The sequence below is a fragment of the Serinus canaria genome, chromosome 4, assembly GCF_022539315.1.
Source record: "Serinus canaria isolate serCan28SL12 chromosome 4, serCan2020, whole genome shotgun sequence".
NCBI lineage: Eukaryota > Metazoa > Chordata > Aves > Passeriformes > Fringillidae > Serinus > Serinus canaria.
The window spans coordinates 64,436,291-64,446,178 of NC_066317.1; positions in this window are offsets into that span (position 1 = coordinate 64,436,291).

Consider the following 9,888-nt stretch of genomic DNA (forward strand, 5'->3'; position numbering starts at 1 on the left):
CTCCAGCATTTCACCATCTTTACCCATAAAATGTTTTCCTAATTTGCAACACTGAATGCAATTTGAGCCCACAACAGCAGTAGATCATCTCCTCATCGCCTGCAACAAGACCTAATATGCAATATTTGAAGACTATAGTGGCACTATTTAACCCAAATGAAAGAAACAAATATTCTTTTAGCATTTGAAAATCTATGGGTTTTAGTAATTTTATCACTGTGCTTGTATTCTCCCTCTAGCTGGTCCATCTCTTCCTTGGACCAAAGTGTCCAGCTTGGAGTCCATATTCCAATGAGGCATTTGGATGGATGTGATGAAATGCTCTTTCCTGCTGGCAAAAGGCTTTGAAAGGCTGCTCTTCTTCTCCAATTTGTGCATTTCTGACCATCTTCACCCCTCAGGAAGGTGAGGATAGCCTTTCATAAGACACATCAACACTTAATTGATAAGGATTGCAGAGATGTGTTTACTCCCTTGAATTTCTACAGATTTTATCCTATTACAGAATCGAGATTAAAAAAGTTAGTCTCAGGTGAAAGGGATAAGCAACTTTGGTTTTTAACAGCTTATTCAAAAAAGTGTCTTTCCTCTGGTTTCCATCATCTTTATTCCTAATGCTGTGGGCTATATTACAGTTTCATAAAATTTTTGCTGTACCATTCACACTGCTAAAGCTCCTGTGAATGGAATAATTTGTGAACATAATATTGAATTCTTCACCTTTCGTCTACACATGCATGGAAAGGAAGCATTTTTACATATTTCAAAACAAAACAATCAGATACAAAGGAAATTATGTAAAAGCTGATTAAAGATAATGGAACTCTTGTGAATAAAATTGCATCTCACTTACCTCTATGCATGTTATAGACAATTATAGGTTAAGTGTGCAGAAAGCTGGTGCTTCTGGTTTCAGTTCAGGGAAACTCTCTTATCTCTATAATTTGCCTGAGAGAGGAGATGAGCTGAGTTCCAGCTCCTTTCCCATATAAAGGAATTAATTGATTGTGTTTATACTGCGCTGTGCTCAGTAGATGATATCGATTCTCTGGTTTGTGGTTCTCAGTTTGAAGACATCAAACTCAGATGAATGCAAACAGCTGGAGGCTGGGTATGGAAAACCACCCAGGGGTTTCAGCCAAGTAGTTTAGGGCATGGGGGCATTTTTTGTTTTGGCATAGTGTTTTGTTTGTTTTTTTTTTAATTACCTAATTAATTTCTTGGACCTAAAAATATATGGATAAACTTTGGTCTAGGTAATAGCTCTCTCAGGTGGACCATGCTACCATTTCCTCTCAACTCCAATTCATTTACTAAATGACAAGGGGAATATTATTTCTCAAACTGATCTCAGATTACAGCACTGCACAGAGAGCAAGATGAATTTGGGAGTCATTGCCCCTTTTGTAAACTATGAGTTTGTGGAGTAGTGTGGCCATTTAATTCTCTGAGGCTTTCATTTCATCTAGGGACCCTCCTGTCTATCAGGAGCTGCTATTGCTGATCTGGGTTTATCTCTGTGGGTCTATTTGAATTATCTGAACTGGAGAAGAGTGTCAGTGTTAAATGTGAGTGGCAGCTTTGTATTATCTAGTCTGCAATTACAGCAATTGCACCTTTTAAGATATTAATCAGTTGACTGCATATTTTACATAAGCAAATTATTTCTTGAGCTCTGTGGCAGCCATGAAGCCTGCCCTTTGCAAGGGTGCTGGAATAATCCACTGAGTAACTCAAATCCAGTGATCACTCCCTAATAAACCATCATACTGCAAGCTCTACAATGACCATAAAAAAACATGCACAGCCAGCCCCCAGGGCAGGACAAGTGTAACACCCCATCCAGCACAGCAGCCAGTCTGAAAAGTTGTGGCAAACAATTTACTTTCCCCCATTTGGGACATCCATGCATCATTCACTCTGGCTCCACTCTGCTCTGCCACTCACGGAGTTATCTGGCCATTTCTAACTCATGAGAATAATTTATCTGCCTTTGTACCTATTCATTCAGATACATGCTGGTTATTCTATATCTCATGCCTGGAGCTCCTACACAGGGCTGGCAGGACTGGCAGTATCAGACCATCAGAAGAGACAAGACCAAAATAAAATTCAAACACTATCTGCTTGTGCTACTATGCTCTAAACCCAAAATTAATCCACAGAGAACAAGGCAGATTTAAACTTCTACTGAGTCAGAACTCCATGATTCTGAACTTGGAGCAGCATTTTGCACCCACTGCTAAAAAGTGCACCTAGCCATGGAAGGTGGGGGTTTAGACTTTGGAAGAGTTAATTCTGATTTACAGCAGGAGGGCTTAGTCCACGAAGCAGAATTACTCTGCACTGAGCCATCTCCATATTTACCTCCTCTGTAGGTTGATACATCTTCAAGGACAGCATTTGGTTCATAGATGCATAAACTCACATGGATATTACAGAGTGAATATCCTCTGTTCCCTGTTCAACCCTGTCTCTCTGTATTTAAACAATATTTCTTCTTCTAAATTACCACTGAGTTGGCAACACTTTAATTTTCAACCTGAATTTGTACAGGACAAGAAATTTTATCCAATAGAGCCTCTCTCCTTAAGCTGCCTTTCACAACCTCTCATGGCTTTTCAGACTTAATTTTCTGTAGATTGCTTGCCCACTCGAGAGGAGAAACTGGAATGCTCACAGCCTGCAGAGCTGGTGCCTGCAAAAAGATGTCAGGATCATTCACTGCAGCCCCTGGATGGAAGCTGAACTGCTGGTGGCTGCTTTTAGCACGTCAATGTGAATTACTTGACTGGCAAAACTAAGCAGCAATTAAACACCTCACCACTAAGCGGAAATGAGAAATTTACTGTTTGGTCTTCAGATAAGCTAGAGCCTCCTGTGAGCTACTGTTATCAAACCCCAGGGAGGACTAGTTAGAGCCAGAACAGTCTCAGTCTGGGGCCAAAAGGGGAAATATTTCTAGTGATAAAAATTGATTTCTTTTTCATTCTCCCCTTGTGGTTTTCCTTGAGTGCTGATAGCAGAGGCCATGAGAAGGGAAGGGCATTGAGATTGCACCTGGAAACAACTGTGTTGTACTGCTCAGTTTAGTTAAGGACACAGTGGGTTGGAACAGGACAGGCAAAGTCCTCTCCATGTCAGCAGCCACCTTAATAGGGGACAAAGAAGTGAAAATCCACTTGTACACACACAGGAGGCAACAAGAGAAAAACAGCCCTCCAGCAGTCTCAACAATCCAAGTCTGAAATTTCCTGTTGGTCCTTTTCTACTTGTCTGTCAATGTCTAGAACCTCAGTGAAGACACTAATATATTGCAGAAAGTGCCAACAACCACTTGATATTACCTCACTTTCTCTTTTCCCCTTCCTGAGTTTTTTCTCTCACTGCCTTTGATCCAAATTTTTCTCAGCTCTAAACAACTACAACAGGCTACAGGCAGGGAAAAGCAGAAGGAACACCCAGGGGAAAGCTGATTTCTATTTGTACCCCATCACAGGGATGTGGCTCTCTTTCATTGACCTCAGTCTTTAACTGACTGATACTAGGAGTGTTTCTGGTGCATCCTCTAAATAAATACCATTCAAACAATTTTAGATAGATTTTTTTTTTTCCCATGGGCTATTGTTGATAAACTGTATCAACGGTATCCTCCAATATCCTCCAATCTACTCATAAAAGAACAATTTTTAATATCCAGTATGATGATGTCTGATCATAGGGCTGTTTCCTTCCATGGTGATCCCATAAATCCCTTTCCTCAGGCAAGGTCACTTAGGCAGACACTGTTTGGTCTAGGAAGGGTTAAAACAAATGTGATTTATGTGCTGCTTGCTACTCCTGGATGGTTCACATCTGGCCAGTCCACCAGCACCTACATGACATTTGGACAAGCAGCAGCTACTGGGAGATGCTGAGATCACACAGCTATAAGAGAGGAACAGGTGAAGTTTTGTGTGTTCAGAATGTAATTTGTGATGTTTCTCCACCTGCCACTCACATCCACACACTTTATCTGTACTTCAAAGGCTGTCTGTCAGACAAGAAAATTAATTAGTCAATAGGTATTTCTCACAGTCACTTGTGATGAATTAAAACTTTGGAGAGCATCAGCTTTAACAGCAGTGCCTGTTTTTCTCCAAGTCTTGGTGATAACTGCTCCATGTTTTATTTAACTAGTGATGAGACGAGGCTGAAGTCTATGTTTCATTTTGCCACTCTTCTTCTTTGATGCAAGACTCTGGTCCTTCATTTAAAAAAGGGGTAAGTACTTATTTTCCCATAACAAAACCCATTCCTGCCTATACAGTCAGAGACTGATCCTACAAAGTGAGTCAGATTCATTCCCCCTCACTACAAGACACACTCTGAGGTGCTGGAGTCTGTCCAGAGAAGGACACAGAGCTGGGGAAGGGTCTGGAGCAAGAGTCTGATGAGGAGCTGAGGGAATTGGGGGTGTTTAGCCTGGAGAAAAGGAGGCTCAGGGAAGAATTTATCACTCACTACAACTCCCTGACACGAGGTTGCACAATTTAGCAATTAAACTGAAAGTTGTTCAGGTGAATACCAGTAGTTTGTCCCCATCTTAAATGGAACTTGCACTTGTGACTGGCTTAAGGGGCCCTCATCCCATTTGCTCATATCAACATCAAACAACACCTGGAGCCAGTTTCAGGAGTCAGTGCTACTCCTCAAAGCCAGAGCTGCACTGGAGAAATGGTCCATGACAGCTAACACATTCCTGGGTAGTTTTAAACCATCTCTGCATGGAATTGTAAATCCTGGGTCTGGCAGTCCAAAATTATGACAGATTGGTTTGTATTTATTAAGGAATTCACATTCCTTCATGGGTTTAGGCAGCTGGCTTCACTGTGACAAGCAGGTGAGCAATTTTAAAGAAAATTTCTCTAGCATGCAAATCTTTCACTAAGTAGGTTCTTAATTTTCATGCACATTGACATCAGTTCCTTGGTTTTATACAGGCTGTGCAGAAAACAGACACACCAGGAAATAGGAGTTACCACAGGCTACTTCCAACATCTCAACATAAATTCTACTCTGTATTGCCAGTACACATTTCTCTCTGTGAAGGGGGCTTGGTGAGTCCAAAATACTTTGGACCACTATTTTAGGATACTTTAGCTCATGCCCTACAAGTACTCTTTTTTCTCCCCTCTAACTGAAAGGAAAGCCAAGGGTATCAAGACCAGACATCTCTGTCTTCCTCTGGACAAAAGAATTCTGTATCACATATTCAACTACAATGGCTTGAATTTTGAATTTCACTCACAAAATATCCTCAGCCTCGTGTCTGAAAACAATAAGTAGTTATAAATTATACCATGTAGCCCAAAAAGTCAGCCAGCCATGAAGAAAAGGCAACCCTCCCTCTACAAATAACAGGGCTGACCTTTTCCACAGCAAGATATAATGCACCATCAATGTTCAACATTTTAAAGTAATATCTGAGCTCTAATAACAGAGTTCCCAGGGCCCATAATCCAGAAACACCAAAACCAGAGTTCCTATTCACCAGGTGCTCATCATTCCACAGTATCAGCAACAGCAGTGACTTTTCCAATGACTCAAAGGGCCCATCATGTTTTCTCCTCCTTCAAAGGTACCGAGTACTTGTTGCTTTGTAATAGTCTGGAACATCTAGGTCCAAATCCCTGCTGAATTCCTGACCTTATTCAACAACTCAGAAGTTGATTTTTACCTTTGCAATGGAAAAAGGGTTGAGGGCCAAAAACCTCAAAACTGAAGAAAACCAGATTCTTCATCAAAGTGTATATTTCTTGGTCATAAAAACCAAAGGGTTCCTGTTCCATAAGCTCTTCCACCACCTTCCTGCACAGTCAGTGATCTTGCCTGTGTTTGACTCCCCACAGCTTGGCCAGCCCACACCACAGTTCCATGTTCTGCATGGGAAATCTTTTGGCACATATTGCTGGCAACTCATCTGTGCATTGAGATTAAAAAAAAACCAAAAAGGCTTCAGTGTCCATTTGGCTGCAAACACTGTTTTCCATTCTGCACTCTGGAGGCAGGGTACTTGGTGGCCCAGCCCAAAGCAGCTAGTCCAGGAACAACTCTGTGTGTTTGACTAACCACATTGGCATTATAGCAATATTGCATCTGCCTAAGGCATTCCTGGAAGTCAGGACTAAGGTTCTGTGAAGTGTATTTGAATGGAAGCCACAAACACTGCACTTCTGTGTTACTGAAAATCCTTGAGCCAGAACTGCCACCAGTGCCAAGCACTGAGATTTCAAATGAAATTGGTGAAGGTTTCCTCTTTCTCCTCATGTTGCATCAACTCATGTGAGATCTACAGTTTATCTCTCTGAGCCATTTTTAGCATCTTATCTGCACAAAAAAACCAGCCCAGAACAAAACACAGCCATGCCACATCCAGGTCTGCCCCCAGCCCTGCATGGCATCTGGACAGGCATCCACTGGGATCAATGCTCTGGAGCCAGTTGGATTTTTTTCCCTTTGTGCCCAAACAATTTTGAGAAAAGGGAAGAAGAGATTTTCAGTGCTGGAGGGTCTCACAATCAGGTTTTTTTCAGTATATTCTGGGATGGGAGGATGGCTCTCCTCCCCCCTCTCAGCAAGTCAGTCAACCTGGAAGGAAGTGGGATGGAAAACTCAACTCCTGATTTAAAATCATTTCAGGCTGAGGTTTTGCCAGAGGAATCACAGCTGTGACATGCCCACCACTCTAACCATGGTGAATGAATCTGGCCATGAATCGTTAAGCTCCCCAAGCATCCACTGCTCTCAGCCTGCTACTAATCACTCAAAAATCTGGCTCTCCGGTCTATTTGTTGTAAGAAATTGCTCCAATTCAAAAGGATGAGCTGGAAGTTTAATATTAATCAAAACAGGGCACATACCAGCAGATATGCAGTTTAAGCCTAAGTGTGAGATAAAAGAAAATAACTGCTTTCACCAAATTCTACAGTGACACAGGAAAAATGCCTCACCAGGGTCAAGGCCAAGCAGAGGCACCCACCAGCCACCTCCTCCCAGCCACTGTGGGGCTGGAGCAATGCAGAAGTGGAGTTTGATGTTTTTTGGGTTTTTTTGTCCAAGAGCAGTGTTGGTCCAGCCAAAGCACAAGTGAGCTGCAAAAAAAATTCCATTCGGGGGCATTTTACTTAGCTGCAGATGTTGGATTTGTCATCTAAGCTGTTATCCAGCCTGCAGTGAGAAGTGGGAATTTGGGGGCCAAAATTCATTTCATCTTAAGGCAGTTGTCCAGAGCAGATTAAATGAAACATCATTAGAACTGGGAGATGGGAAGGACACCTGGCTGTGGGGCTCACAGCAGGAGTGGGGCAGCAGCAGCACCCTGGGGCTCACCAGGGCTGACATGAGCTGGAAACAGCTTAATTGAAAGTCTGGCAATATCTGAGCAGCTCCTTCCTTTGGAAACCCAGTCCTTGTTTCCAGACAAACCTGTTCAACCCATTTCTAATTAATTAAGTTCTGCTTTAAAACCACTAACGGTGTGCCTGCACTCTGCAATTGTCCTCCAGTGTCAAAAAAATGATACATGTGTTAATATCCTGCACATTTTAGGCTCCGAGAAGCAAACTGACCCTGTGGAACAGTCATTAGTTGTTTTTTAATTAACTGCTCCACAATTTCTCCCAGATCTTGCAGCAACTTGCAGAAATGGGGAAGCAAAGCTGCTCAGCAATAAACGACAGCAGTTGTGCTCACATGCCAGAACAACTTTTGTTCTCATGGATGTTTGTCACAAGGTTGTGTCTCTTCTACCAGTACCAAATCTACATCAAATGGAGTTTTTAAAACAATGTAATGAGAGTACTCACCATTAAACTCCCATCTTCATTAGTATCTCATTTAACTGCTGAATTTATATCCCAAAGCATCCTTAATTTATTGATTGTTTCCAGGAGGGTTTTTCTCCCGCTTTATTTTTCTTTCTATTTAGCATCAATTAGTGGAATCTGGGCAATGATTTGGATTCAGGTTTTGACATGGAGGGTTACAGACATTCAAATGATTTTACTAAGCTGCCACAAATGATCTCATAGGCAAAATTTCAAAACTGAGGTCTCCACCAAGACACAGCCACCCTTGTCCAGAGCACTCAAACACACAGAGCAAGGCAGTCAGAGCCTATCCTCTCTCTCCTGCCCCAGGCATTGGATGGAGTTGATCAGGCATGCATTATGGAAAAAAAACACTTGAAAGACCCTGGGAAACTATTGCAAGGTCCTTTTTACATTGCTTAATGTCTGATAGACAAAATCTGGGAAAAAAGAGATTCACAGAGGAAGGGAAGGACCTTTCAGACCCCCACTATACCAGGAAAGGAGATCAGGAGAACACCTAGAGCATCCATCCCCCCTGCAAGCTCACAATGCAGCTTTCCCACCTGCTGAGGCTGCTGATAAAGCATGGATACACAGCCTCAGAGAGGCAGGCCACAGACAGAGCTCTAAGGAGCTCTAGAAATTCCTGGGTAGGTGTAGTAACCATCAAGACCTCATTTGACCACAGCCCCAGGAAAGAGCTGAACCAAAACCATTACACAACACCCTCTTTTCTCCAGAAACCAAATAGCAAAGGGAGTGAATGCTTACAAAAAGAAAAGGAGGCAACATTTAAAAGTGAGACATAAAAAGCCTGGAAAGAGTATGAGATCAATTAGGACCTTCTAATGACTGATCTAATCCCCCAAACCTCAACAGCTATCATCTCAGCTAACTCACTGCTGCTCTTCCAGCAGCTGATTGGGTGGGACAAATCTTGCTGGATGACCTTATCCCCTGAGCTAAACTTACAGTGTCCCTGGTCACACAGTCTCTTTCTGCTGGACTGGAGTGAACAGCAATACCAGCAAAGAAAACCAAAAAGGTAAAAAAAATCTTCAAGAAAAGCACTTCACTGAAACCTAAATTACATCATAATATATGTACCTTCAACAACTTCTCTTTCATTGATGTACTCTCCTACCTAACAGCAGGCTCTCCCATTTCCCTCTCTGGAGGAGGGGAAAATGGGACACCCCCATCACTTCAAACCTGCCTCATTAGAGCCTCAGATCTAATGAGAAACTCAGTTACGAGTTTCTTCCTGACCACCAGTTCAGAGCCTGCTGGAAATGGGGCAAGTAACTCTGGTACCACCCTTAATTGCAGCCTCCTGGCAATGCCTTCTGCAGTGCTGTCAGAAGGGAGCTGCCCTGGATGCAGGAAGCATCACTCAGGGTAAATGTGCTGCCTGTTTAGAACAGGAGGTTGCTCTGAGTCAGAAAATAAGTGGGGAAAAAATCAATTCCCAAATTGAGACCATTCACCAGCATCTCTTGGAAGGCCTAATAATAGGGCAGTACTTGGACCTGCTCTTATGTGAATCAATTCCTCACCTCTGCCCTGGAAGAGGAGGCTGAGGTCCATCCCATTACCCCAGGATGTCACATGTTCTCTCTGGGGCACAAAACAGGTCCCCACTCAGCACCCACAGCCACACCTGCATTTGTTGTTCTGTTGTTCTGTTGCTTCAGCAAACCTCCCTGGAGCTGTGCAGGGACAGAGATGGGTGTTTATCCACAGTGGAACACACAAACCCAGCCCCAGTGTGGATGTGAGCAGCTGTGCAGTCATGGCTGTATCACACAACGGAGAAACACACACCCGCAGGGAGGATAAAATTTCCAATTTCCATCTTCCCTTCTTTCCCAATTCCCCCCAGATCAGTCCCTGAGTGGCATTTGGCAGTGGCATCACCTGAACTATTTTGGTGTGATTTTGGCCCCAGACAAGGTGCAGCCCTTCCAGGGCCCAGAGTGGTTCAGAAACAAGGAGAGTCGGTCTCCAACCACTTCCACCAACCATGTCTATCAGA